The 27,171-nt window shown below is 41.8% G+C and overlaps 1 protein-coding gene across 4 annotated transcripts in view; it reads right to left on the bottom strand.

Annotated features, from left to right (window-relative positions):
• The window catches only part of LOC108708366 (RNA-binding protein Musashi homolog 2), a 448,133-nt gene that overhangs the window by 155,580 nt on the left and 265,382 nt on the right, over positions 1 to 27,171 (bottom strand). The gene's annotated exons all lie outside the window — the stretch shown is intronic.

Here is a 27,171-nt window from a genome sequence, read left to right as displayed (position 1 = left end):
AATAAGACTGAGAGGGGTCACACAATAAGTTCCAGTTTCTACAGAGCTGCTGTCCTCATTAGAAACAGAAAATAATCTGGATACAAAACCAAAAGACATTTTTTTTCAATGACTGGTTCCCCTTTAAATATCATACAAAAGAAGAATATCCAATTATGAGACAGTGAAAGGAATAATTTACGATTGCCCAGTCTGAGAAGCATACCCCTAAAATAATAAAAGAAGTATGATTTAATGTTTAAATAAGTAGCCTATTCCTGATGATGACAATAGCTACAGGCTATCTTCCAATAATTTCAGTATTAATTCAGGCACTTCAGTAATGCAGGTCTGAAGATGAGTCTGATGAGTCTGTGCAAAATAAAATCCAAGAACAAAGTAGCAACTAACTGAGCAAAAAAAAAAAATGTTACGTTTCAGAAAATCTTTAGGACACAGAGGTCCAATAAACCCCATTTAGTCTAAATCAGAAGGCAATAGATCTTTATTCACAACCATAGGCAAGGTGAGAGATATGTACCTTCAGTGCAAACAGGCTCATTATCAAAGCCACCATGATAAAAGTGGAAAAGGACAAAGAGACAGGAAAACAGAAGCAGAAGGAAAAATCAAATAGGACAACGTGTGTGTATAAAGAAATAGCATATATGTGAATAATCCCACAAATATATACTGCAATGTACACCAAGGCCAGAACAGAACTCAAGCTGAAAAGATAGGTCAGTTCTAGACCTACACAACAACCTCAACTCTTTGTTTATATGAAATTAAAAAGTACAGCCTCATCAAAAGATCAAAATTGATACAGTTACACTGTAACTGTAACAATGTCAGCGGTTTTGTGGGAACTGCCTTGGCTCGGCTTACCTATCTGCCCCATTCTTCTAATTCAACAGGTCTCTCCTGTTCACATTGCTAAAAACACATTTTTCAGAAAAGGGAAAACTGACCAAGCCCTATGTCTTACAAGACTACCATTCTGAATGTATATGTAGATTCCCTACAATAAAACAAAGCAGCTTAAAAAAGAACTAAACCCTAAAAAGCAATATGGCTTAAAATGCCACATTTTATATATTGTACTGGCCTACAGTTTTGTCTTCTCAATAGCAGCAATAATCCAGAACTTCAAACTTGTCACAGGGGGTCACCATCTTGGAAAGTGTCTACGACACTCACATGCTCAGTGGGCTCTGAGCAGCTGTTGAGACGCTACGGTTAGGGGTCGCCTCAAATTATCAAACAGAAAATGAGGTTTGTCTGTAATATAAGCTGATGCTACAAGGCTGATTATTAAATTCTGATGCTAATTGAACTGGTTTCTGTGCTGCCATGTAGTAATTATCTGTATTAATTACCAGCCTTATATTGTGACATTTATATTCTATGTTTACTGTATATTGTGAGTTAGTCCTTAAGCTCAGTAAGTGACAGCAGCACAGAGCATGTGCAGTGAATCAGCAGAAAAGAAGATGAAGAGCTACTGGGGCATATGTGGAGACACAGATCCAGGGCCGGAACTAGGGGTAGGCAGAGTAGGCACGTGCCGAGGGCACAAAGCTGGGGGTGCCAGGCACGTACCTGCTCTGACGGTTAACCCATTGTTCGGTCCCGTCTCTCCCCGACATGCGCAATCGAGCGCACTTTGGCGCATGCGCGCTCGAGCACGCACTCAGCCGGCACCGCGCCCAGCCAGGTTGCCTAGGGAGCCTGGCTGGGTTGGCCCGGCTCTGCACAGGTCTTTACTGCTAAAGGGTTGTGGTTGCCTTGGGCTGGTGCCGAAGCTCAAAACATAATGTACAACATTTCTAGCCTACTTCTTTAGTTAAACTTTACTTCTCCTTTAAAGGGTATTTCTGTAATTTGGATCCCCGTACCTTAAATCTACTAAAAACATTTGAATAATAAATAAGCCCAGTAGGACTGCTGGCTACCGATATGGATTCATGTAGTTTGGTTACCATCAAGTGCAAGGTACAGTTTTTATTATTAGAGAGAAAAAGGAAATCATTAAAAAAAAATAGAACAACTTTTTAAGAAATGTACTCCATGGGAGATGGCCTTCCTGTAATTCAGAGCTTTCTGGATAACACGTTTCCTGATAAGGTATCCCATATCTAACTTCTCTTATGGTGGCTTTGCCATATAAAAATAACTGAGCGCCCTTACCAAATTTTCTGATTTATTGTGCCTACTTTAGCAACATTCCCTCCTGCTCTCTCTTACTTCCAGGTTGTGTAATTATATATGTATTTTTACTGTCCAGCCTTCAACACTATGAAACCATGCCAGTAGTTGCAGGAGGCACAACCCTAGCCATTACTTTGAGGTATAGGCTGGAAAACATTCTCATTACTGTTCTTACAAACAGCTACACTAATGTTGGTGCCATATTCAATATGAAGGCAAGAGGAAGATGTTATTAGACAAAGAGAAGCAATACAGCATCGTCGAGGAAGATAAGACAATTACTGTGTATGCTTTAAGTAAAATGATAGATTGCATTAAAGCAATCACTTTCCTAGATGCATATATGGAGCAGATGCAACGATGAAAAATGTCAAATACATAAACACAGTTCTAAAAACTCATTTCTGTCATCTACAATGACAGCCAGATAATAGCTTGTAGATGAGCTGATTGGATTTGTCCCAAAGGCACGGTTAATATATATTAAAGTGCAAACCGGTTGTGTAAAGGTACATTTCCTCAACAGCTGTCAGTGATCATGAGGAGCGACATTTCATTATTCTATCTGGCTGAAAGCAAAAATTCCTTTCTCGGTTTGATTTGGGGGAGACTGACAATCCTCAGCAGTAACAGAAAGGGTGAAATCAAAGAATATTAATGGATTCAGGCTGCAAGGTGATCCTGTCTTGTGAAACAGACACAAGTTGGCGGCCATCTTAATTCTTTTTTTTTTACTCATGGGATTTCTTTTTTAATGGAAGCCGTATTGGTATTAAATCAGTCTTATTTTAAGTGACTGCGGATCTGTGATATTAACTCTACGTGTTTTCACAATCTCAGGCTAGACAGATGCCAGACGTAAAAGTGAGGTTAATTGTTCATTGAGGAACTAGCTACAGTACATGGAACATTCATCAGGCCACAATAAGGTCCCTATGCTACAGGTTAGTGGAGATCAGAATTCCCGCATGTCTCTAAGCAAGCAACACCAGAAGAACACCCACTGCAGTTCTTTTGTCCATCTTCAAGTGGAGAAGGACAGGGGTGTTTTTTCATCTTTGTAGGAATTTTATAACATTTCTATCAATGTCTTCAGGGTGTTTTATGAACCAAACACATGTCTTAACTTGTTTCCTATGCTTAAGATCAGAAGGCAGATCTGTATTCTACTTCTTGCTGCTGGATATTACAACTCAGCAACTAGCAGAATACTTTACAGAATACATTCCCAGTCATATCTACAATTCCAGAATTGGGCTACAGCTGAAACAGTTTTAACTGTCTAGCCAGGATATATGGATATGAATAACCTTTTTACTCAGGATTTCATGCATCCAATATAAATATTGCCCTAATATTACTGGATTTTGCTTGTGTGTTTGCACAGAACGGCGTCAAATCACTATGGGTTGACAGCAACATTGTCAATGCAATGCATAGGGCCATGGTCACTGTCTTATGTTGCAATGATTTGCACAAATAATTTTGTCTTTTTACAACAGTAGAGCAAAACTTTCTGCAGGGATCTTGTTGATAAAACAAAATCGCACAGTTGTATAAGAACCCTAGTGCAAATTCCAAACACAGTGATTTACCTTAATATAGACGTATTAAGGTACCAATGCAGACTGAAAAAAATAGTCTATGGTTCAACTCAGATGACACTTTCAAGTTCCCTATCAGGTCAGCCTAACTGCTGATTGGTTCCTATCCTACAGTGCAGTGTGTTGAGTGCCGCCGGCTCCCCTGCACAGCCTGAGGAAGGAGGCAGTAGGAAAAGGAACAGATGGGAGGGACTAGTAGGGTTTTTGCAGAAATTTTCAACAAAGCAACCAGAAACACAACTTTTCAAGAACATTGCTTCTATACAGTATCTAAGAGAGGTTAATGCAATGGTACATTCTTGATTTTTTTATAGTATAATCCTGTATACTGCATGTCACGATCGCCGCCCGGAGCAGGTCCAAGAGCTCCGGGCGGCGCGTCCCTCCTTGCCGGCGTCGCTTCCAAAATGGCGGCGCCCATGGCCGCCACGTGGGTAGCGGCGCCGGCGCGATGACGTCGGCGCAAGGGCGTCAATGACGTCACAATGGCGCCAAATTCAAAATAAAAACGCCAACTAGACGCCAGAATGGCGCCCAAGTATAGGACTACTTTCCCTATAGTATCCTGGGTTTCCTGTGAAGCTTTATTGCTATATCTTGTTCCTGATTTATATTCTGACCCTTTGCCTGGACTTTGGACTTTGCTGATATCTGCCTGCCTGTGAACTTTTGCCTGGATCTCGACTACTCTTTTGATTAACCCTTTGGACACCGCGAACTTGCTCCCTCAAGAGGGCTTCCTCCTCGATCCTGACAACCTCCCTGGTGGGAGCATCCCGGCTCCCTGACATTATACTTGGGCCATGGATCCTACTGAGGAATCTAAGCCTGATGTCGGACGAGCGCTCCGCGGATTGGCGTCCCGCATGCAGGAATATGAAGCCCAGCAGTACCACATAGGACAGGCACTCGATACCCTTCTCTCCCGAGTGCCTCCAGCGCCTCCTGCTTCCCAAGCGGCTGCAAATCCTCCCATGGCGGACGTCTCGTCTAGCACAGGTTTCTCGTCTGGTGAGCCTCGTATTCCGCCTCCTCCTCGCTTCAGTGGGGACCCACAGGCCTGCAGAGGTTTCGCTACACAGTGCCAGATCCAGTTCGAGTTTCAACCCTCGCACTTCCCCAATGAACGTTCCAAGGTGGGGTATGTGATGTCTCGTTTGGTGGGCAAACCGCTTGAGTGGGCAACATCTCTTTGGGAGAAGAATTCTCCACTGACTTTTGATGCCAAGGCGTTTCTTCAAGCGTTTCGTACGGTGATGCCCCGGGTCGGGTCACAAATGCTCCTTCTCGCCTTCTGCAACTCCGTCAGGGAAACCGCAGTGTCAGTGACTATGCTATTGACTTTAGAACTTTGATGGCTGAGACTTCCTGGAATGACGATGCCTATAAGGCCGTATTCTATCAAGGTCTGTCTATTCGCATTAAAGATGATCTTGTCTCCAGGGAGTTCCCTGATCTGCTGGAAGACCTGATTGCACTATCCATTAAGGTGGACACTCGTCTTAAAGAGCATCAAGTAGAGAGGGAGCGTTGTAAACGATTTCAACCCGTGTTGGCACCTCGCTTCCAGAGACCTCTCTTGCAAACTCCAGCTGCTCAAGCCTCTCCTTCTCCTCCGGAGGAACCGATGCAAGTTGGAAGGGCTCGTCTCTCCGAACAAGAAAGACTCCGTAGACGAATGGCTGGCTTATGTCTGTATTGTGGCGGACAGTCTCATTTTGCAAACTCTTGTCCGGTGAAGCCCACGAGTTCTGTTCCCCGAGGTATTTCCAGGGTAACTCATGTAGGGGGCACTACTCCGAAGTCTCAAGAGAACTCTCACAGGTTTCTCCTTCCTTTACAGATTCGCCTAGCCACTAAGACCATTGTCGGCTCCGCTTTCATTGACTCTGGAGCTGCTGGGAACTTCATGGACGCTCTTTTCGCCAAACACATGGAAGTTCCCTTATTCCCATTGTCCACTCCGCTTCGTGTCACTGCCATTGACAACAGACCCCTGGTGGCTGAATTTATCTCCATGACGACTGGTGAATTGCCTGTGCAGGTTGGGACGCTGCATAAAGAAAGACTTTCGTTCCTAATTATTTCCTGTCCATCAGTTCCAGTCGTTTTGGGTCTCCCTTGGCTACGCCTGCATAATCCCACCATTGATTGGTCCGCAGGACAGATTTCCCGTTGGAGCCCATTTTGCCAGAAGCATTGTCTTCCTGCTGAACCCCTCCAGAGGGTGAATATCTCTATGTCTGATCTGAAGACTCTACCCTCCTTTTACAGGGAGTTCTCTGATGTATTCTGTAAGAAGTCTGCAGAATTCCTTCCTCCACATCGACAATACAATTGTCCTGTCGATCTTCTGCCTGGAACCATGCCCCCTAGAGGTCGTACTTATCCTCTCTCTCCAGCGGAAACCACTGCCATGAAGCAATATATCCAAGAAAATCTCCAGCGGGGGTTTATTCGCCCTTCTACTTCTCCTGCCGGGGCTGGATTCTTCTTCGTGGAAAAGAAGGATGGAGGTCTACGTCCCTGCATTGACTACCGGGGTCTTAATAAAATCACCGTTAAGAACCGGTATCCCTTGCCCCTGATTGCTGAACTCTTTGACCAACTGAAGGGGGCTAAAATCTTCACTAAGTTGGATCTCCGTGGGGCGTATAAACTTATCCGCATCCGGGAAGGTGACGAATGGAAGACTGCATTCAACACTCGGGATGGGCACTACGAGTACCTCGTAATGCCCTTTGGTCTCTGCAATGCCCCCGCTGTCTTTCAAGAATTTGTGAACGACATTTTCCGGGATCTCTTGGGAAAATTTGTGGTCGTGTACCTAGATGACATCTTGATTTTCTCCAAGGACCTTGCAAGCCATCGCTCTCAGGTGAAGGAAGTACTCTCTCGTTTGAGGAAGAACTCTCTCTTTGCCAAACTGGAGAAATGTGTGTTTGAAGTGTCCAAGATCACTTTTCTGGGCTATATCATCTCCCCAGAGGGTTTCGAGATGGATCCTGTGAAAGTGTCTGCAATCCAAGAGTGGCCTCTACCCCTAAGTACTAAGGCAATCCAGAGATTCATTGGTTTTGCTAACTACTATCGGCAATTCATTAAGGGATTCTCTTCTCGTATTGCTCCAATCCTTGCTCTCATCCGAAAAGGGGGTAAACCCAGCTCTTGGCCCCCACCTGCTGTTGAAGCTTTTCAATCCTTGAAGGATGCCTTCACTTCTGCTTCGGTTCTCCGCCATCCTGATCCAGAGTTACCTTTCTTCATCGAGGTGGATGCTTCTGAAGTTGGAGCCGGAGCTATCTTGTCCCAAAGACATCCCTCTGATGGGAAGCTGCATCCATGTGGGTATTTCTCTAAGAAGTTCTCTCCTGCGGAGCAAAATTATGATGTAGGAAATCGAGAACTCCTGGCGGTTAAGCTTGCCTTAGAAGAGTGGCGTCACCTCCTTGAAGGTTCCTTGATCCCAGTCACGATCTACACAGATCATAAGAATCTTGAATTCATCCAATCTCTCAAGAGGCTGAATCCCAGACAAGCAAGGTGGTCTCTCTTCTTCTCTCGATTTAACTTTGTCTTGACTTTTCGCCCTGGCTCCAAGAATCGGAAGGCCGATGCTCTGTCTCGAAGTTTCACTCCGGTGGATCGTACTCCTGAAAGACTAGAGCCTATTATTCCTCCTGTCAAGATCATTGCTTCCTTGTACCCTCAATTCGCTGATCAAATCCTGGCTGGTCAATCTTCTGCTCCTCCTGATACCCCCATTGGGATGGCGTTTGTCCCCTCCGAGTTACGTCTGCCCATTCTTCAACAGACTCACTGTTCCAAGCAAGCTGGACATCCCGGTCCAAAAAAGACTCTTGAACTCCTTCGACGTTTAGTCTGGTGGCCGACTATCCGAAAAGATGTCAAAGACTTTGTTTCTGCCTGTACTGTTTGTGCCACTTCCAAGTCCAGCCATTCTCGCCCCAGTGGGTTACTACAGTCGTTGCCTGTTCCCTCTCGTCCTTGGACGCATTTGGCAATGGACTTCATTGTTGAACTTCCTCCCTCCTGTGAGAACACCGTGATTTGGGTTGTCATTGACCGCTTCAGCAAGATGGCCCACTTCATCCCTCTACGGAAGCTTCCATCTGCAGTGGAGTTGTCACAGTTGTTCATCCAGTTCATTTTTCGCCTGCATGGCTTCCCAAATGAGATCGTTTCTGACAGAGGGTCACAATTCACGGCTAAATTCTGGCGTTCCCTGTGCAAAGATCTAGGTATTAATCTTCAGTTCTCCTCAGCTTATCATCCCCAGACTAATGGAGCGGCTGAGTGAGTGAACCAAGCCTTGGAACAGTTCTTGAGGAACCACGTTTCCCTTTGTCAAGATGATTGGTCTGATCTCCTCCCGTGGGCGGAATTTGCTCATAACAATGCCTGCCACGCTTCCACTGGAAGGTCCCCATTTATGTCTGTGTATGGTCTACATCCTCTAGCCTTCCCACAAGACTTTGTGTTGTCTGATGTTCCGGCCGCTGATGACCATGCAGCCCACATGTCTGCTATTTGGGCTGCAACCAAGTCAAACCTGGAGAAGAGTGCTCTGGTTCACAAGTCGTTTGAAGATCGTAGACATAGACCCTCTCCTCCCTACAAGGTCGGTGATAAAGTCTGGTTGTCTTCCAGGAACATTCGGTTGAAGGTACCATCTCCTAAGTTGGGTCCGAGGTTCGTAGGTCCATTTCCCATTTTGGAGGTGATCAATCCTGTGGCTGTCAGACTTCAGCTTCCCCCTGAGATGCGAATTCCCAATGTGTTTCATGTCTCCTTGGTGAAACCCGCCACCTCCAACCGCTTTTCCGTGGTCCAGCCTTCCCCTCCTACTATCTCTGTGGATGGCCAACAAGAATATGAGGTGGAGAAGATCCTTGACTCCAGGATCTCCAGGGGCTCTCTTCAGTACCTCATCAAGTGGAAAGGCTTCGGCCCTGAAGAATGCTCCTGGGAAGGATGCTCTGATGTCCATGCTCCTCGTCTGGTGAGGGAGTTCCACTCCAAATTTCCCCAGAAGCCAAGTCCTGGTGGTCCGGAGGCCCCCCGTGAGGGGGGGGTACTGTCACGATCGCCGCCCGGAGCAGGTCCAAGAGCTCCGGGCGGCGCGTCCCTCCTTGCCGGCGTCGCTTCCAAAATGGCGGCGCCCATGGCCGCCACGTGGGTAGCGGCGCCGGCGCGATGACATCAGCGCGCCGACGTAGGCGCAAGGGCGTCAATGATGTCACAATGGCGCCAAATTCAAAATAAAAACGCCAACTAGACGCCAGAATGGCGCCCAAGTATAGGACTACTTTCCCTATAGTATCCTGGGTTTCCTGTGAAGCTTTATTGCTATATCTTGTTCCTGATTTATATTCTGACCCTTTGCCTGGACTTTGCTGATATCTGCCTGCCTGTGAACTTTTGCCTGGATCTCGACTACTCTTTTGATTAACCCTTTGGACACCGCGAACTTGCTCCCTCAAGAGGGCTTCCTCCTCGATCCTGACAACCTCCCTGGTGGGAGCATCCCGGCTCCCTGACACTGCATCACTGAGAGATGTGCAACATGTAATTTAATGTAATTTCAGCTCATTGCTAGATGAAACCATATAGGGGTATATTTATCAAAGTTAGAGATCACCACAGTCTTCTAGAGTGAAATTCTGCTTCTCTCCATTCATTACTATGGGATTTTTAGAGTATTTATCAATGGGTGAAAGTGAAGGTTCATCCTTTGATAAATAAGCCTTTCAAAATCCCATAAAAATTAATGGAGAGTGGCGGAATTTCACTCTAGAGGACTGTGGTGATCTCTAACTTCACTCTTTCATAAATATACCCCTATGTTTTTGACCTGATGCAGTTGTAGGACCTGTTAGTTCGAGGTCGCCACAGTCCTCTAGAGTGAAATTCTGCCACTCTCCATTCATTTCTATGGGATTTTTAAAAGAGTATTTATCAATGGGTGAAAGTGAAAGTTCATCCTTTGATAAATACACTTAGAAATGTATGGAGAGTGGCAGAATTTCACTCTAGAGGACTGTGGTGATCTCTAACTTCACTCTTTGATAAATATACCCCATAGGCAGAAGGAGAAAACGTGTCCCTTTGGACTTTACATTTACAAACCTAGTGCATCTGAAACTAGTGGGAAATGGCATATTTTTAAAAGCCAATTCTTTAGAAAAATAGCCTTTCTGAGAATAACCCCAATGGTAACACCAAAGCATTTCAGTTTCCTTGATTTTAGGAGGTCACCAAGGCACAGGGGGAAATTGAGGCAATGGTTTCCAGCTTAGCAGAGGTGGTTGAAGAGATTCTTGGAAACCCCCCTCAATAGTTTTAGTTGCTATCTGCTGGACCTACAGGTGCACTAGCACCTCATGCAACTGTTGCTCAACAACATGGTTTTTCGGCACAAAAAAAAGTTAAGACAACTAATGCATTATTAAAATCGTGCCTATATTTTCTTTCATTAATCCTAACAGATTTTTTGAGTTGGAAGTCACCTAAAACACAAAAACATCTGTTAATGATGCATTTTGATCTTTCCATCTAGATGTGTTAGGTACACAGTACGTGTGAAGTAAATAATTTCGAGTGGGGTTTGGGAAAAATATTCAGAAAACTCAGTGGGTGCCAAGTGATGAATAATGCTGAAAACGTAAACAATGAAGCTGTCATCTGATGCCATTAGCAGCCATTGTTTACCTCATATGCAGTTGCTCACCTATCCAGGAGGAAGTGGGTGTCATTAACAAAGTAAGTGCAAGAAAACTGCAAACTGGCATGTTTTTTCCCCCCACAATGCAGCTGCCCACCTATCCAGGAGGAAGTGGGTCTCATTTGCAAAGTGAGTGCAACAAAATTGCATATGGCCATGTTTTTTTCCGGAAATCCAGACACTACAACATAAGTAAAAGTATTGCTTTAAATGCATGCACATGCTATTTAACTTCTATTTGTGATGGACTTTTTTTTTTTTAAATCAAATGTGTGTATACACGGGTTACTGTTGATACTGTATGTAAAACGTTCTAAATATAGATTTAGGATAAGTATAGATTTTAGATATCCATTACTTAATGTTCTCTTAAAATATATATTACTTTGAACAGTATTTTTGGAAATTGGAAGCAAGCTCCAGTAGAGAAGGTTTCAAGGACATTTCTGCCCTACACAGCCAGTATTTATATACTTCAGGCAACATTTATTGTGTGCCCTAGTTAAGTCCACTGGACGACTCACAGAGGAAATACACAGTACTGAGAATGGAAGACTATTCTGCACTTGTTCTGCTCCATTTATTTTGCCAAATGGGAGCAGGAGGTTTGCGAGCTCTCAAAGAGTTATGTGCCTGGTAGGCTCTCCTATCCTCTAACGCTTTAGCCAATATAGGCCACTGCTGCAGCTGCTCCAACATGGGTGATCTTTGTCTACTATGTACTACATTAGGGTGTTAGCTCTTGAAGGCTTACACAATATAAATTAATGAACCATCACAGTGTGGTGAATCTGGTGCTATTTTTCATCCAAGATATCTATAACAGCATCCTTATCAGTTCCTGTGCAAGTTAGACGTGGTTCTATATCACGGTGACGGCTCAGTCACTTGAATCCCACTATTTGCCAACTGTAAATGCATTTCAACGCTGAAGTAAAGGGCACCCAGCAAAAGATGCGGCTGACAGGAAAGGTGCTTTTCAGAGACCAAGTTCTTGACATAGAAATGTAACAAATGACTAAATATTGCTAGTTGCTACTGGAGAACTGTATCTTCTAGTGGCACTGAAACCATTTTATTTTGCTACTGAGAGACATGAGCATTTGCCTGTCACACAAGATGTCCCCTGTTTCCTTGTACTTAAAGTATATTATAAGGACAAAATCTAAGATAGACAGATAGATATTTAATATAAACATTCAAACAAACTTACTGAATCAATACTGACACATAAGGGGTAATGTTTAATATTATATTATTGTTATATTATTTTTTCAATAGTCAAACATTTAAAGGTTTACACCAAAGAACCAACATTTTCTGGTTACATCCATCACTGGTCACTTGTTGCAAAACACACGAGTAATTGATAACCACTATGCCTTCATTTTCTTAATTTAACCTTTAAAATTGAATAATAAAAGATGAATGTGCAATTATTCCTATCCCTTTTGTTTTATGTTTTTACTATGAAGCAGCAACTCCACTCAAGTTACAATCAGTTAACAGGTTACAGAATGAAGAAGTAAGAATAGACGGTCCTGTTCCCAAGAGCCTGCACACTAAAGGATAAACTCTCACAACACTCCTGGTTACGTCTATCTGTTTTAAATCACAACCTAGCAACGGATCAGGAATATCAACAGTAGCGTGGTCAGTGAAAAAGAAGAAAATTGTGATTGGCCGGGCACAGGTGTATATTGTATGTATGTATTTACTGTATATTTTTATTTGTATAGCACTCCTTGAGGGCAAAGCACTAAACAGCAGAACAATACATTACAGGGGAACATTGCAATAATAAATACAAATAAATACAAAAATACAATACACATAAATATATAGTTACAATACAGATTACCGTAAGTGCTTAGCATCAAAAGTATGGAGGTCCCTGCCCCATAAAGCTTACAGTCGAAATGGGATGGTAACTAAAGGTGGCCATACACGGGCAGATAAAAGCTGCCAACAGACCGAGTCGGCAGCTTATTGGCCATTGTATGGGCCCCCTCGATTGGCTTCGACGATCGAGATCTGGCCGAAAGTCGGGCAGATCTCGATCGGATGGGACTAAAAATCCCGTCGGATCGGGCCCGCGATCCGACCGCCCATTACTATTCGTTAGGATCCGATCGTTGGGCCCTAGGGCCCACGATCGGATCAGCCCTATATTGCCCTCAAGGCGGGCATATCGGGGAGAGATCCGCTTGTTTGGCGACATCACAAATCAGGGGATATTAAGGGGCAAATTTAATTATGGTCGAATATCGAGGGTTAATTAACCGTTGATATTCGACTGCCGAATGGAAATCCTTCGACTTCGAATATTGAAGTAGAAGGATTTACTGCAAATAGTTCGATTAAACGAAAATCGTTCAATTCGAAGGATTTTAATTCATTGATTGAACGATTTTACTTTGACCTAAAAATTGTTCCAAAGCCTATGGGGACCTTCCCTTATAGGCTAACATTGACTTCGGTAGGTTTTAGGTGGCGAACTAGGGGGGTCAAAGTTTTTTTTAAAGAGACAGTACTTCGACTATTGAATGGTCGAATAGTCGAACGATTTTTAGTTCGATTTGAAGTCGTATTCGAAGGCTGAAGTAGCCAATTCGATGGTCGAAGTAGCCAAAAAAACATTCGAAATTCAAAGTTTTCTTTATTCTATTCCTTCACTCGAACTAAGTAAATGAGCCCCTAAGTGTTGTAGGTGGGCCCCTAAGTGTTGTAGGTTACAGTGGGTGACACTGTCATATAAGTGCCAGTTCACCAATAAACTTTTAAACTTTTTGAAAATGGAATTATGCATGCTATAGAAACAATGGACTGAAAAAAACTTGCAATGGGGAAAAATAAAAAAAGAAACAGTTAATAAACATAAGCACCAAGTATAGTTACACGAGTAGCGCTCTCTGAACCCCCCTAAAACTTGCCTGTAAAGCTTTTTAAATGGTAAAGGTAAGTCTATCTACGGAATGAAATCATAGTAATATTAATACTTTCTTATGTTCTCTCTTACCATGTCATTTTTCAGCAACGCCTTCCCTACTGATGGATGCTGGGTGACAAACTGCGGCGCTGAGTGAAGGTAATTATATGCCAGCTCAATAGACTGAGACCACAACTGTGCAGACTTTTTCCTTGTAATATAAGCATGTCTTTTCCCTAGGGCTCTTATTTAAATATTATGTCAATTCCCAACACTTACTATGGTACTTTTCAGTCATATAAAGCAAGCGTTTTCTGCAGGACCTCTCAAGGCTCCTTGGCTCATTCTGAGAGAGAGAATTCCGTCGCAGTGCTGCAACTATGGCTGTGCTATGCAATGAGTATGTAAAATAAAGATGAATATTTAAATATTAAGTATAGAGAACTTATTATCCTGTTTATTCTGGAATACAAAGAACTTGGAAAAACCAGGCAAAGAACATAACCACAATTTGTGTGCCTCTGACTGGAGTGCATCCATTATAATCACTTGCTTGTGCCTAGATAGCAGGTAGGGGCACCCAATGCAAGGCCCCCATCCCAATCAATATTTTTATAGAGACATAGAATGTTAAGGTGTGTAATTTTTCTTAAAGAAACATTAATAATGTCCAGCGTCAGACTGTGGGGGATCTGGGCCCACTGGGGCTACCACATCAGGGCCCCCCCAGCTGCAAATCCTCCACTGTCCCCCCTTAAACCACCCCCTCCACTGTGCGTACATCCTTGCAATTAATTTCTTCTTGTGATTGCCGGGGGGGGGTAGGAAGGAGAGCAGGAGCCACTGGCTGAGGGGAGTGTGTCCAGGCCAGCGGGGCCCACTGGGCTTTTTCTTGGTGTCCCGCTGGTCCAGTCCGACCCTGATGCTGTCTTCGTAAGTCCAAACCATGTCAGCTGCTAATCAGAAAGAAACAGGTTTTTGTGCGGCTCCACTTGTCAGAGATTTAAAGTCTCGCTCATAAACAATGTACACACTTACATCCTAGTTAAATTAATTCATTCTCATTCAAAAATGTCCTTATCTTCCCATCTAAGCTGTTCTACCACAAGATCAAAAGCCATTAAAAATGGGGCAAATTGAAATCCTGTAATGCTTAGAGCTGAGACTAATAGTGGGCATTAGTAAGTGAATAATAATATAAATAAGTTAATATACATCTGCTTTAACCCAACATCACCAGACATACCAGTGAATGAATCTGAATGTACTTGTTGTACAAAAGCACAGATAGCCTTTGTATTTATTAGATATCTGGATGAGAAATCAAAGATACACATCTTTTGTACCACAGCTACCCTGCCTCTTGTCTAGAGTAAGGTACTGGCATCCAAAGTTGAGCCAAGTTCCATTGCGTCTGTCCTGCCTCTTCTGCAAATGCATTTACTGGGGATCCCTGACTACAGCTATTGTATCAAACTACACTTCCAGTAGTCTGACCCCACTATAGATGTCAAGCTCACTTCCTTCAAAATAACCATACTATACACATGTTGCTTTACAACTTCAGTTCCAACAGACTGATTTCATACCGTAACTACACTTTCCAGACACGAAAATGTAGATTATCCAGAAAGCTCCCAATTATGGGAAGGCCATCTCCCATAGACTTCATTTTAATCAAATAATTATTTAATCAAATCATTTTATTATTACAGAGGAAAACAAATTTCTTTTTCCTCTGTAATAACCAAACAGTTCCTTATACATGATACCATACTTGATCCGTAATGGTGGGAAAACAATCTTATTGGGTTTATTTAATGTTTGAATGGTTTTTAGTAGAATTAAGGTACAGTATGGAGATCCAAATTACAGAAAGCCCCCTTATCCTGAAAACCCCTGAAAATGTAAATGGACAGGGCCGGATTTACATAGCTGGCACCCCTAGGCCTGCTGTCGTTCGTCGCCCCCATCCCCTTCCTTTTATTTGCTCGATTTTCATCATCAGGGCCGAAGCAAAAGGGATTGGAGCATGGGAGATTAAAAAACTTTTGTATCTCCTGCTCAGTGTGGGTGTGGTTGGGCAGCATGCCACCCCCCTAAAATTCTGCCGTCCTAGGCCTGGGCCTTTGTGGCCTCTCCACAAATTCAGGCCTGCAAGTCTGGATTCGCAATTTTTCACACTTGACAAATGAGTAAACCTGGATGAATACACTGGAGGGCATCACATGAACATATTCAAACCATCAGGTGAATATTAACCCATGCATCATACCCTGTTGTACTACAACGCCAATGATTACTAGGCAGCCACTAGATACGTGTAACACAGAACACCTTGTAACTAAATCCTGTTGCTTACAATGTCCCAAACATTCCTGGCTTTCTTAGAAAGTACAACAATATAGTTTGGGGCTTTCTATGGTTATACAAGTTTTTTTTTTTTTTTCAGTAGTCATTTTCTGTGTTTCCTGCACTTTCTGCATAGGCGCTATTCATATCCCTCAATGCTGACAAAATCTCAAGCGTTCTTAATGCTCCGTTAAGCTGCAGAACTTGTTCGGAGAACAGCGAGTGTAATTACTGCGCCATGTCTCTCTGCATTTCCAAGAACCTTTTCCTAAACTCTTGATAATAAGAGCCCCTCATTAGTAATACTCCATGTAGCTCGTTTCCTTGGTTGTCATGGCGGCCGGGCAGCTCTCAGTATGTCCTCAGAGCTGAGCACATCTTTATTACCACCCATATACCAGAGACACAGGAGGGCTGAACACTAAAGGGTTTTAAGGACCATTCCAGAACAATTTTAAACTTCAGGGGGGGGGGCAATGGTCTTTATATTTCAGTTTATGAAAGCATAATAGGGACTGGATCCATGTTCATGAGACATAGTGGGCACTTCATTTTATTTTATTAAGTATAGATCCCTTTTAGTCCAATGCGTGTTCAAATTGCAGGCCCTGCTTTTGTACAAAGACACGCAGTGTGCAGCTTTCATCTGTTATATCATGAGTGAAGACTGCGTTTAAATATAAATTTAGTCCAGTAAGTGTAGCCTCGGGCCTCTGCCTCACCAAAGCATTCCGGCCAGACTGCACACGCCTGATAAATATAGGACTCTTATGAGGAAATAAATTATCTCGCTTTGTGCCTGAGAGCAGAAAAGGGAAAGAGGAGGGCGAAGGACAAACACTTTATTTCCCAAAGCTCAATAATGCAGAAGTTTTTCTAGATCAAAAAGCCAGCTATATGCTGAAAGCGAACATAATGCTTAAAGAAAAAGAAAATAAATCCCAATTGAAAAGGGGGAAAATAATAATAAGTGCAGCTCTCCCATAACATTTCATAGAAAGCATGTAAAGAAAGTAATGAGAAAAATTGATCTTAAATGTGTTCACCAAGTGAAGCTTTAAGGATCAAGGAAACTTTATTTCTGTGCTATTCAATTCAAGTCTAAAATGTTACCAGTAGAAGGGATGAACTGTAGAATGAACCTATAGCAGCTAATTAGACATTTGCTTTCATTGTCCTGCGTTAGATCGGTCAAAGACAATGGCTACTGTTCTGTGTGTTAGTGATGCCAGTCTAACTCCCGGTCAGTTCTGGGTACTTGCTCTGGTAGAGAAGCTAAACGAAAATGCTTGGTTGTGTTTTCTGCTCGATTTGCCATATTAATAGTCCTTAACGTAATGTCTTAAAAATAGCAATGGCAAAATACTGGGAGTTGTCTCATCACAGGATAACCTTATTGGACTGGATATTGAATAAAATCCTAACTGTAGCATAACTGTACAAATAACTAAGGATGCTCCGAATCCCGGCAATTTTTAGCAGGATTCAGGAGAATCCAAGGGCCTGTCAAACCAAATCCTAACCCTATGTAATTGAAAAAATATGCAAATTGTACTCCCTTCACGTGCATAGTGACTATTCCTGACTGCTCACTTGCAATTGAGGGTTTAGTATTCAGCAAAATCCATACCCTAGTCAAAAGCTAAAAAACTGTGCAAGGGCATCATTTATAGGGCAATTCCAGCAGCTCACAAGAGGAAGTGACTGGAAATACATCTAGTTGCCAAATCTTCTAGTATAGGTATGTGACCTGTTATCTAGAAAGCTCAAAATTATAAGACAGCCATCTCGCATAGGGGCAAATTCACTAAAGGGTGAATCTTCACCAGCGACAGCTTCGCCACACTTTGCTCTACTTCCACAGGCATAAATTTGTTACCACTACGCTAATTCGCTAAAATGCGAAGTTGCGGCAGCCAAACTCTGGCAAATTTTTGTTATCGTTGCTTCGCCAGTGCGACAATTTTATAGCGAAGTTTCTGCCAAGCAAAACTTTGTTAGTACTCTTAAGCTTAGGTCAATTTCAATAGAGCGGGTACATATAAGTTGTATGGACTTGATGTTGGTGCAAATGCTTCAAGTGGACACTTTTTATTACAAATGTCCAAGGAATCATAATAAAGACAAAAAAGATCCTCTAATACCTTACACATGAGCCCATCCTAAAATAAATGTGCATGCTCCCCAAATGTCTGGAAAAATGTTAAAACAAAAATCTTTAATAGTTCAGACTATTGAAGGCAATCCCGCTTTATAAAAGTAAAAGTCGCCAGCGTTTTTTACATTTACGTTTTAACGCATTTCCGGCACACAGGATATGATGTCGCTGACATAAGATTGAGGAAGATGTAGCTTTGTTTTATCAGTTCATCTGGTCTGAGGTGGCTGAGTAAACTCTGGCGAAAGAGATAACATTCTGTAAAATTCACATCTTAGTGAATTTGCGGAGTACAACCATAGGGTGCGAACGTAAGCTAGCAACCGTCTAGTTTGCTAGCGAATTGTACTCTACGCCTGTTAGTAAATTGGCGATGTCCCCTGGCAAATTGTCACTAGCGTCTGACACTTCACCCTTTAGTGAATCTGCCCCATAAATGTTTTTTTTAAATTTTTTAATTATCTCCTTTTTCTCCGTAATAATAAAACAGTAACTTGGACTTGATCCCAAATTAGATAAAATTAATTATGGAAAAATCATCCTATTGAGTTCAATTAATGTTAAAATGTTTTTTTAGTAGATTTAAGGTATGGAGATCCAAATTATGGAACAATCCCTTATCCAGAAATCCCCAGGACCGAGCATTCTAGATAACTGGTCCCATACCTGTATGACTTAAAGTGGTTGTTCACCTTCCAAACACCTTTATCAGTTGAGTTATCAGTTGAGTTGGTTTCAGATTGTTCTTCAGAATTAAAGGCTTTTTATTTTTTTGCTGCTTTTCCAGAATTTAAGTTTTAAAGTTTAATGTCCCTGTTTCTGGTGTTTGAGTCTGACAACTCAATAATTCAGGTGCAGATTCTGAACTACAATTTGCTACATTAATTGATACATTTCTCATCAGCATCTGTGGAATATTAGTATCTATTGTATCAATTGTAACTGCTGTCTTATAAGACTCAGGTATTCTGGTCAGCAAGGAAAAAGACAAAAAAAAGTGTCAACTAAATGTATCAATATAGAACCGTTACAGAGTCGCAACCCTTCTAGAACTGCTTTAGGAAGACATGAGAAGGTGAAAAATTTAATTTACACTTCAATATTGGTCACTAATAGGAAATAGAAAGTAATTGGGAAAAGTCTTTATTTCTGGTGAACTATCTGAAAACAACTAAACTGAAAAAAGTGTTAAGGACAAAGAGCTTAAACACATTGTTTTCAGATTAAGATATAGCTCCCATTTGGAATATATGAAATGGCTCTTTAAGGCATATAAGCACACATATTTGAGAAACAATATTAAGCTTTACCTTTTCAACTAAAGTGTAGACAGTTGCAGCAGATAATAAGATCAGCATTGCAGAACTTAATTCTGCCTGAGTCTTTTAATCTAGACCGCAATGCCACTGATTGCTTTGCCACTCACTCCATTATTACACAGACATAACTGGAGGTTCAAAGGGTGTTCAATTGTGTCTTAATATATCTTAACACATTGTTTCCTCCTGCTCAGCCTACAGCTGCACCCCCATCTCCAAAGATAAAAAAAAAAATTCTGTTCAAAATATGTTAAACACATTCTTGACTCTTAGCCTAAATTCAGTGCTCCAGACTATGCATTTTTCCCCATTGGTGACATTTATATATATGTCAGCAGCAGAACTCAGCATTGTAATGTAACATGTTGAGCGAAAGTTAACTTGTTCCACCTCACACTGTCAAGTCACTGCTAACGTCTGTCTTCTTACTGTCATACAGTGCTTGAGAATGCAAACTGCACTTTCATTACACATAAAAAGTAGAGCTAACAATTTCTGCTGCTCTACTAATCAGTGATGAGAGATTTTGACTTCTCCAGTATTTAACATTAAGTGGACTAGTACATTTTCCAGCAGGCTTCATGTCAGAGTTCCAACACTGCCTAAAAAACACAAGACTTAGGCCTAAATACAATCTAGTCACCCTAAAAAATGACTCTCTATGGGGCTTAGACAAACTGCAGGTATGGGACCTGTTATGCAGAATGCTTGGAACCTGTGGTTTTTCCAGATAAATTATTCCGTAATTTGGATCTCCATACAGTAAGACTACTAGGAAATCATTTAAACATTTGTTAAACTCAATAGGCTGGTTTTGCATCCAATAAGGATTAATAATATCTTAAGTTTGGAAATCATTTTTAAATATTTGGATTATTTGGATAAAATGGAGTCTATGGTAGATGACTTTCCCGTAATTCAAAGCTTTCTGGATAATGGATCTGTACATTCTAAAATAGATGTAATCTGTATATTTATCAGAAACCCCTGGGGTTACTCATATAGGGCTCTCTGCTGCAACTGACCGGTAGATTCAAATATTCTACCTGGAAACAGCATTGGTATTTCACTGGTCTAGCTGGTAAATTAGCAGCTATTACAAATTACCAGCAATATAAATCTCTAATTACCTGTCCTCTCCTCCTTGAACTGTTCTGCAACCGAGCTTTCTAAGCCCTCCATGTCAACGCCCAACACATACAACTCTCCGACCCTCCCACAATACTGTCGAGTACCATATAATCCTGGTGTCATGTTCATAATGTGCACCAAGACCAGCCCAAACACATTTATAGAAATAAAGGCAGTATTTTTTTTTTTTAATTTAAAAGATCTTTCCATATATAAAGTACTTGGCCGATAACTGAATGGCTGGAATAGCATTTGCTTACAGCTGCCCCTTGCAATAAAAAGTCTCTAATAACCAGCCTCCTGCCTGTCCCTCTTGCCACCCATCTGCCTAGTTGTGCCAGTCCAGGAGTGGGAGAATTTGTAAACTAGAGACGCATTCCTACATTGGCACAATTTTAATTATGCTCCTGCTTCTTTTAGGCGTAACAGTAACAAAAATGACTTCTCTGTTACACAAATATCAATCACTTTTTATTTCTTCCATCCCATCTTGAAATCTCCTCTACCTACACAGCCTATCCAGGCATCCCTCCAGCAAATGGCCGATTGGGAAATTTATTCCTATTAACCTCAACACCTGTGCTCACCAGCTCGGCATATCAGTGCAGGAGAAAAAAAAAATTCTCGGAGAACGCATTTCTCTTCACTTGCCTATGCAGCATTTTATTGCTCTGTTTCTTATTCACTTGTAAAACTAATAGTAAATGAATAGAATTTCTAAAGCAACCCCCCAACACTTCTCACTTTCTACCCACCTGTGAGCTGACAGAAGCTTTAGCAGATAATTTCATCCTCAAGGCCAACATTAGCAGTGCCTGTCTCTCAAGTAATCAGCAGGCAATTAGCTAGAAGAATCTGGGATATAGATACAGACAGAAAGGCAAGCCGTCTGATACTAAATTCTATCCACATATAATGAGGCTTTATTAGAATTTCATAGAGATAATATTGCCCCCATTTGCCTTATGGAAATAGCATTTTCACCTAGCCCGTGTTCCTCATTTTAATTTTTATTTTTTTATGTTGTTTTTCATTATTAAGAACTGTAGCCGGTTGCTGGGAGTAAAACTTTGCCTTTTAGATAGGTTAGCAGCTGAATAAAAGGCACAAGGGAATTTTCAAGGAAAAAGATGGAGAGAGAAGAGGCAAGCTCCTTTTTAGATTATGGGATGCAATTTAATTTGTGTTGAATATTAAAAAGAAATATCAATTAGCTGTAACGCCTGCGGCTTCCCCTCTCATAACTTATTACTGAAAAGCGCTGTGAATGACTGTAATCCTGCACTCATTAGTACAAGCCAGCCTCCTCATGTACATTACATTAATAAGTGGAGCTTTTAACCACTTTGTAATTCTCAGTCTAGAAATGGGGACTTTTCAGTGAAAGTGGCTCCTGTAGGATTTATTTTCATCTCGCAAGGGAGAAGGAAGCTGGGAGGAGTCAGGCACAAGGAAACAGGCAACAGGGAAGGGACATTATGTTCCGTTCCAATGACCCTAAATCTCTTGCGTGATATTGTAAACAATAGAGGACAGTCTGAAGAGGCGCACACTGTACTCAGATGGTACATTTATCTTTTGCACTGCGTTTCAAGTTATTCCTGAACAGCAATATAGCATATATTTTCGCTACTGCGCAAATTCACTAACGAACGCTGGCGTAGTTTCGCTAGTGTTACTTCGCAACCTTACGCCAGGCGAATCTTCGCTAGCGACGAAACTACGCAAATTCACTAACTTGCGCAGTGTAGCGAACGCACCTCAGACCTGGCGAAGCGCAATAGAGTAGATAGGGATTGTTTAAAAAAAAAGTCAAAATTTTTTCTAAGTCCCAAAAAAACACTGGCGTGTTTTCTACATGATGGCTGATAGGCTGAAAAAGATCGAAAAGATTTTGGGGCTCCCCTTCCTCCTCCCTACATTTCCTGACTCATGGCAACTTACCTAGACAGTGGGCACATGTGTAGGGCAAAATAAAATTTTTATTTGCAGATTTGAAGGTTTTCTAGGCATTTGTCGTGCAGATACGTGTTCCTCCATTGAAATTTGAATTTCGCGCCGTATGCAAATTAGCCTTCGCTAGCGCAACTTCGCTTTATATAGCGAAACAACGCTAGCGCAACTCCGCAACCTTACGCTTCCCCTGTGCGCAACTTCGGATTTTAGTGAATTTGCGAACCGCTGGCGAAACTACCCCTGGCGAAGTGCGGCGAAGTTGCGCCTGGCGCAACTTCGCATCTTAGTGAATTTGCCCCTTAGTGAATTGGAGAATTGTCTCTGGAGAAAGTTCATCTGGAACGAGAGAGAGAGGTGAATTTACTCCAACACAAAGAGAATTTTCACCACTGCAAATTTAATTTTCCAAAACTTGGTGTATTCTCTTTTAGTAAATTGGCGATGTTGAGAGAAATCTTCATTTTTATCGAAACTACATCAAAACTCCACTTTCACCCCTTTAGTAAATGTGCCCCTCTGGGAAACGGCCTTTCCATAATTCTGAGCTTTCTGGAGAACGAGTTTCTTATAACGGATCCCATACCTATATTTATAAAGTGTGGTGTCCCATTGGGGTGGCTCCTAGGCAATTCAAGGTTCCCAGACCTTTCTGAATTTTTTCACCTGTTTTAGACCAGAATTGAGGTACAGGACCCCTTCAGTGTCTGGCAATGACCATACATGTATCTGAACATATGTTAAGAACCAATTGTATTTGGGAAGCACTATAATTATGTTATGGAGGGAATATATTAAGCAGTGCTATTTTGGGGCATTTATAATTGGTAATGTAGGATCCCATACCCTCAGTGGCGGAACTACCGGGGGAGCAGGGGGTAAGAGCGGGCCAGGGCCCGCACCCCCTCAGGGCCCCCCGGCAGCTCACGCGCCACTGTAATCCGGCCCGAAAATCACATACGGAGGGGGGCGGGGGGCACGCACCAGGGCCCGCCCCCCTCTAGTTACGTTGCTGCATACCCTCTCTACCTCTCAAGATTTTATTTGACTTCTAAATACAAAAATTACAGAAAATTTAATTTTATTTTATATAGTGAATGTTGGCTTGGGATACTTTTGCAAGGCACTGTATATTAAGTTCAGATAATTTTTTTTATGTTATAAGATTGTGCTTTTTTGTTTTACTATTTTTCCTCAATGCTAAATCAAAGGGCTATACAGAAATCTTGGCTGATCATCAAATTATATTATGGCCTATAAACAAATGGCAGCAGTTTTAAATGTCAGTAAAACACCTGTTAAACAGCATAAATGGGTTTGGCAAGGATTTTCATTGGCCTCATTGTAAGCTAAAATTTAGCAAGCTACATATGCAAAATAGCATCAAATGCTTCTATTATATTCAGACCAACATTTGTTTTTAGTCTGTTTAAATACATTCCAATGGAATCTGAAGCATGTCTAAAACAGAGAGAAGTCTATAGCCTCATATTACAGAGTTCCACAACTGTGTATTATCTGGACCAGAGCCGCAGGCAGGCACATTTTAGCAATATCTATTATGGGTTATTTATATATCGGCAACACATTTACATATAGTTTTACAGAGATTTGTCATCATTCACATCAGTCCCTGCCATAGCAGAGATTGTAATTCAAGATCACATTCACACATAGCATGGTCAGTTTCATGAGAAGTGTGGGAGGAAATCTGAGTACCCAGAGAAGAACATATAAACTCCTTGCAGATGGTGCTGAGGCTGGAATCAAACTCAGTTCCCAGTCCTGCAAGTTAGATGTTCAAACCACTGAGCTATACCTACTGTAATAATCAGACTTCATCCAATAACCGTCAGTGTATATGTCACTGAGCCTCTACAGTAATAGATATGCATGTACTAGTAGAAATACTTAACCCATGCTTGCGAGGGGACATGATTACACTTTACAAGTACATTAGAGGACATTATAGACAAATGGCAGGGGACCTTTTTACCCATAAAGAGGATCACCGTACCAGAGGCCACCCCTTTAGACTAGAAGAAAAGAACTTTCATTTGAAGCAACGTAGGGGGTTCTTCACAGTCAGGACAGTGAGGTTGTGGAATGCACTGCCGGGTGATGTTGTGATGGCTGATTCAGTTAATGCCTTTAAGAATGGCTTGGATGATTTTTTGGACAGATGTAATATCAAAGGCTATTGTGATACTAAGCTCTATAGTTAGTATAGGTATGGGTATATAGAATTTAATTAAAAGTAGGGAGGGGTGTGTGTATTGATGCTGTGTTTTCATTTGGAGGGGTTGAACTTGATGGACTTTGTCTTTTTTCAACCCAATTTAACTATGCAACTATGTAACTATGTTTACAGGCTACCCAATTTTGTATGATGAACTGTACTCATCTCTCCTGTTCGTATTCCAGTCTCTTATTCAAATTAATGCATAGTTACTAGGGTAATTTGAATTAATAATTAGCAACCAGATTGCTAAAATTGCCATCTGGACAGCTGCTGAGTAAAAAGAGAAATAATAATGAAATAATGAAAACCAATTGCAAATTTTCTCAGAATATCAATCTGTACATCATACAAAAAGTTAATTCTAAGGAGAACAACCCCGTTAAGGAAATTAGATTGTAAGCTCTACTGGGGCTGAATGAGAAGATTTTAACCCAAAGGCCAATGATTTGATCACATGCTGGTGTAGTCTTCACCCTGTGGGATTTTAAAACTAATCAGGGAGTCTTGATAGCCCCATACAGGTGCGAGCTTATAGGGGAAACAGGAATACTGGGGTGCATGTTTGGGGAAGCAAAGTTGAGTTTGCTGGACTATATGCTCCCCTTTGCCCTGGCCCCTTTACCCTGGGCCAGCTGGAAACCAGACAAAAACCCGTTGGGCATTGGAGTTGGTAGGCCCCTGCAGACCCAAGTCCGCTTCTTCACCTGAAAACTGCAGCCCCCTGCAAGCACAATCACATTGAGTACAGGGTACGTGCAGGGGATATGTGTGAGGGGGGGATTGGTTTAACTCGGAATTGGGAGGGGGGTTGGTGCCATTAGCGATTGGGGTGGGGGCCTCCAGGCAGCAGCCCACTGAACACTGCCTTTACCTCAGTCTCCAATTAGAGGATTAAATCTTGCAGTGCTGGATTTAGATAGATATCCCTATCCCTAAGGCTACTGAACAAGTCATATTCATAAAATACATAGAGGGAGGGGTAATTATCACTTTTGCGGTCAGAAACACAGCTCCAAATACCCTTCAAGTAGGACATGTTTGACAATACAGTTGAATGATAATGATTCAGTTAATTAAGGGATTACCACCATTGCTCGCTATGTAATACATACAGTTCTATATATTAAACTTTGTGCTTAGCTGCATTTAACGCCTTGAGGTCCAGGTAAAAACGAGTTAAGATATAGTCAGCCATTATATCATGCCATCCCTTTCAGTGCTATAACAGAAAATGTGTCTAGTGTAGGTGCAAAGTTACAGCATCAGACCTGTCAAAGAATAAAAACTGTAAAGATTTTTTTTCCTTTTCTCAACCAGATAATAGCTGGGGGATATACTGAAAGACAAGTGTTAGCTTTTGCTTTGTTCACCTGTGTTCATTACAACATTTCTCCCTAAGTGACTTGTTCCCCTGTATTTCTGGATCCGGCATCCTTCACACCAACAAAGTTACAACGGAACAGAGAGAGAAATAATACTCTGTATTAAGCACGTGCCTTTCTTGAAGGTCAAAATTCATCAATTATAATCAATGTCACTCAAGGCGCTCATGTTCCATTTCAGAATAAACGAGAGAAATGAGTTTCTAATTCTCTCCCATTCCACCATGTAACAGACGCTGTGTGACACTGAAGGGATTACTCATGTTACTAGGCTTCGGCTGGGCTGCCAGGGAGCTTGGTGGAACAGGCCCATCTCCCAGGCCACCTCATCAAACGAAACCCTACATCAAAACACACAATTCATTCTACTAGTTGTAAATAAATGAAGGGCACACAGACTGTGACCAAAGAAAGCAGCAAATAAAACAGAAGAAGACAAGAAAAGAAAAGAAAGTTGAAGAATCAGGTGCATATAACCCAATGGACATCATATATGGGCTATGTTACACTATGGGTTGCACTATGGACCATGGGCAATTGCCTATACCAACTAATAAATTGTCAGCCTTAGGGTGTGTTTGTGAAGAATCATTCATCCAGGTCATGGATGGACTACCCTAAACCTGTAGAAATAAGTCAAATCAACTGGACTTACGGTGTTTTCTCTTGAAGAAGTTGGATGACTGGTGAAACGTCTTCAAGAAAAAACACAGCAAGTCCAGTTGATTTGATTTGTTCTACAGCTTTAGGGTTGTGGCACACGGAGAAATTTAGTCGCCTGCGATAAATATTCGCTATTGCAAGCAACTAATCTTCCCGAAATGCCTTCCCATCGGCAAGAATGCGAATTAGGATGCCAAATGGCATAAATGTTGCATTGGTTTTTCCGAAGTCGCCCGAAGTTGTGAGGCAGTCCTCATTAGAAAACAATAGCAAATGGCTGTTTAGTTGCTATGGTTTTTACTACGACTGCTGCGGAGTTGCTCATTGTATGTAAATGAGCCTCATTAACAAATGAACAAGAGCCCTCTGGACCAGAGTTCCTAGTCATGCAAAATGTTCCATGGTTGATCAAAAGAAGTACCTCTCCTGATTTAGAAAAAAAAAAGTAGATGGCAAAAATGAGATTAGCAAATTCTATGAAAAAGGCAGCTGTATATAATGGA

The sequence above is a fragment of the Xenopus laevis genome, chromosome 2L, assembly GCF_017654675.1.
Source record: "Xenopus laevis strain J_2021 chromosome 2L, Xenopus_laevis_v10.1, whole genome shotgun sequence".
Lineage (NCBI taxonomy): Eukaryota > Metazoa > Chordata > Amphibia > Anura > Pipidae > Xenopus > Xenopus laevis.
Note: the sequence above shows the minus strand (reverse complement) of the source record. Positions and strands in the feature narration are given on the sequence as shown.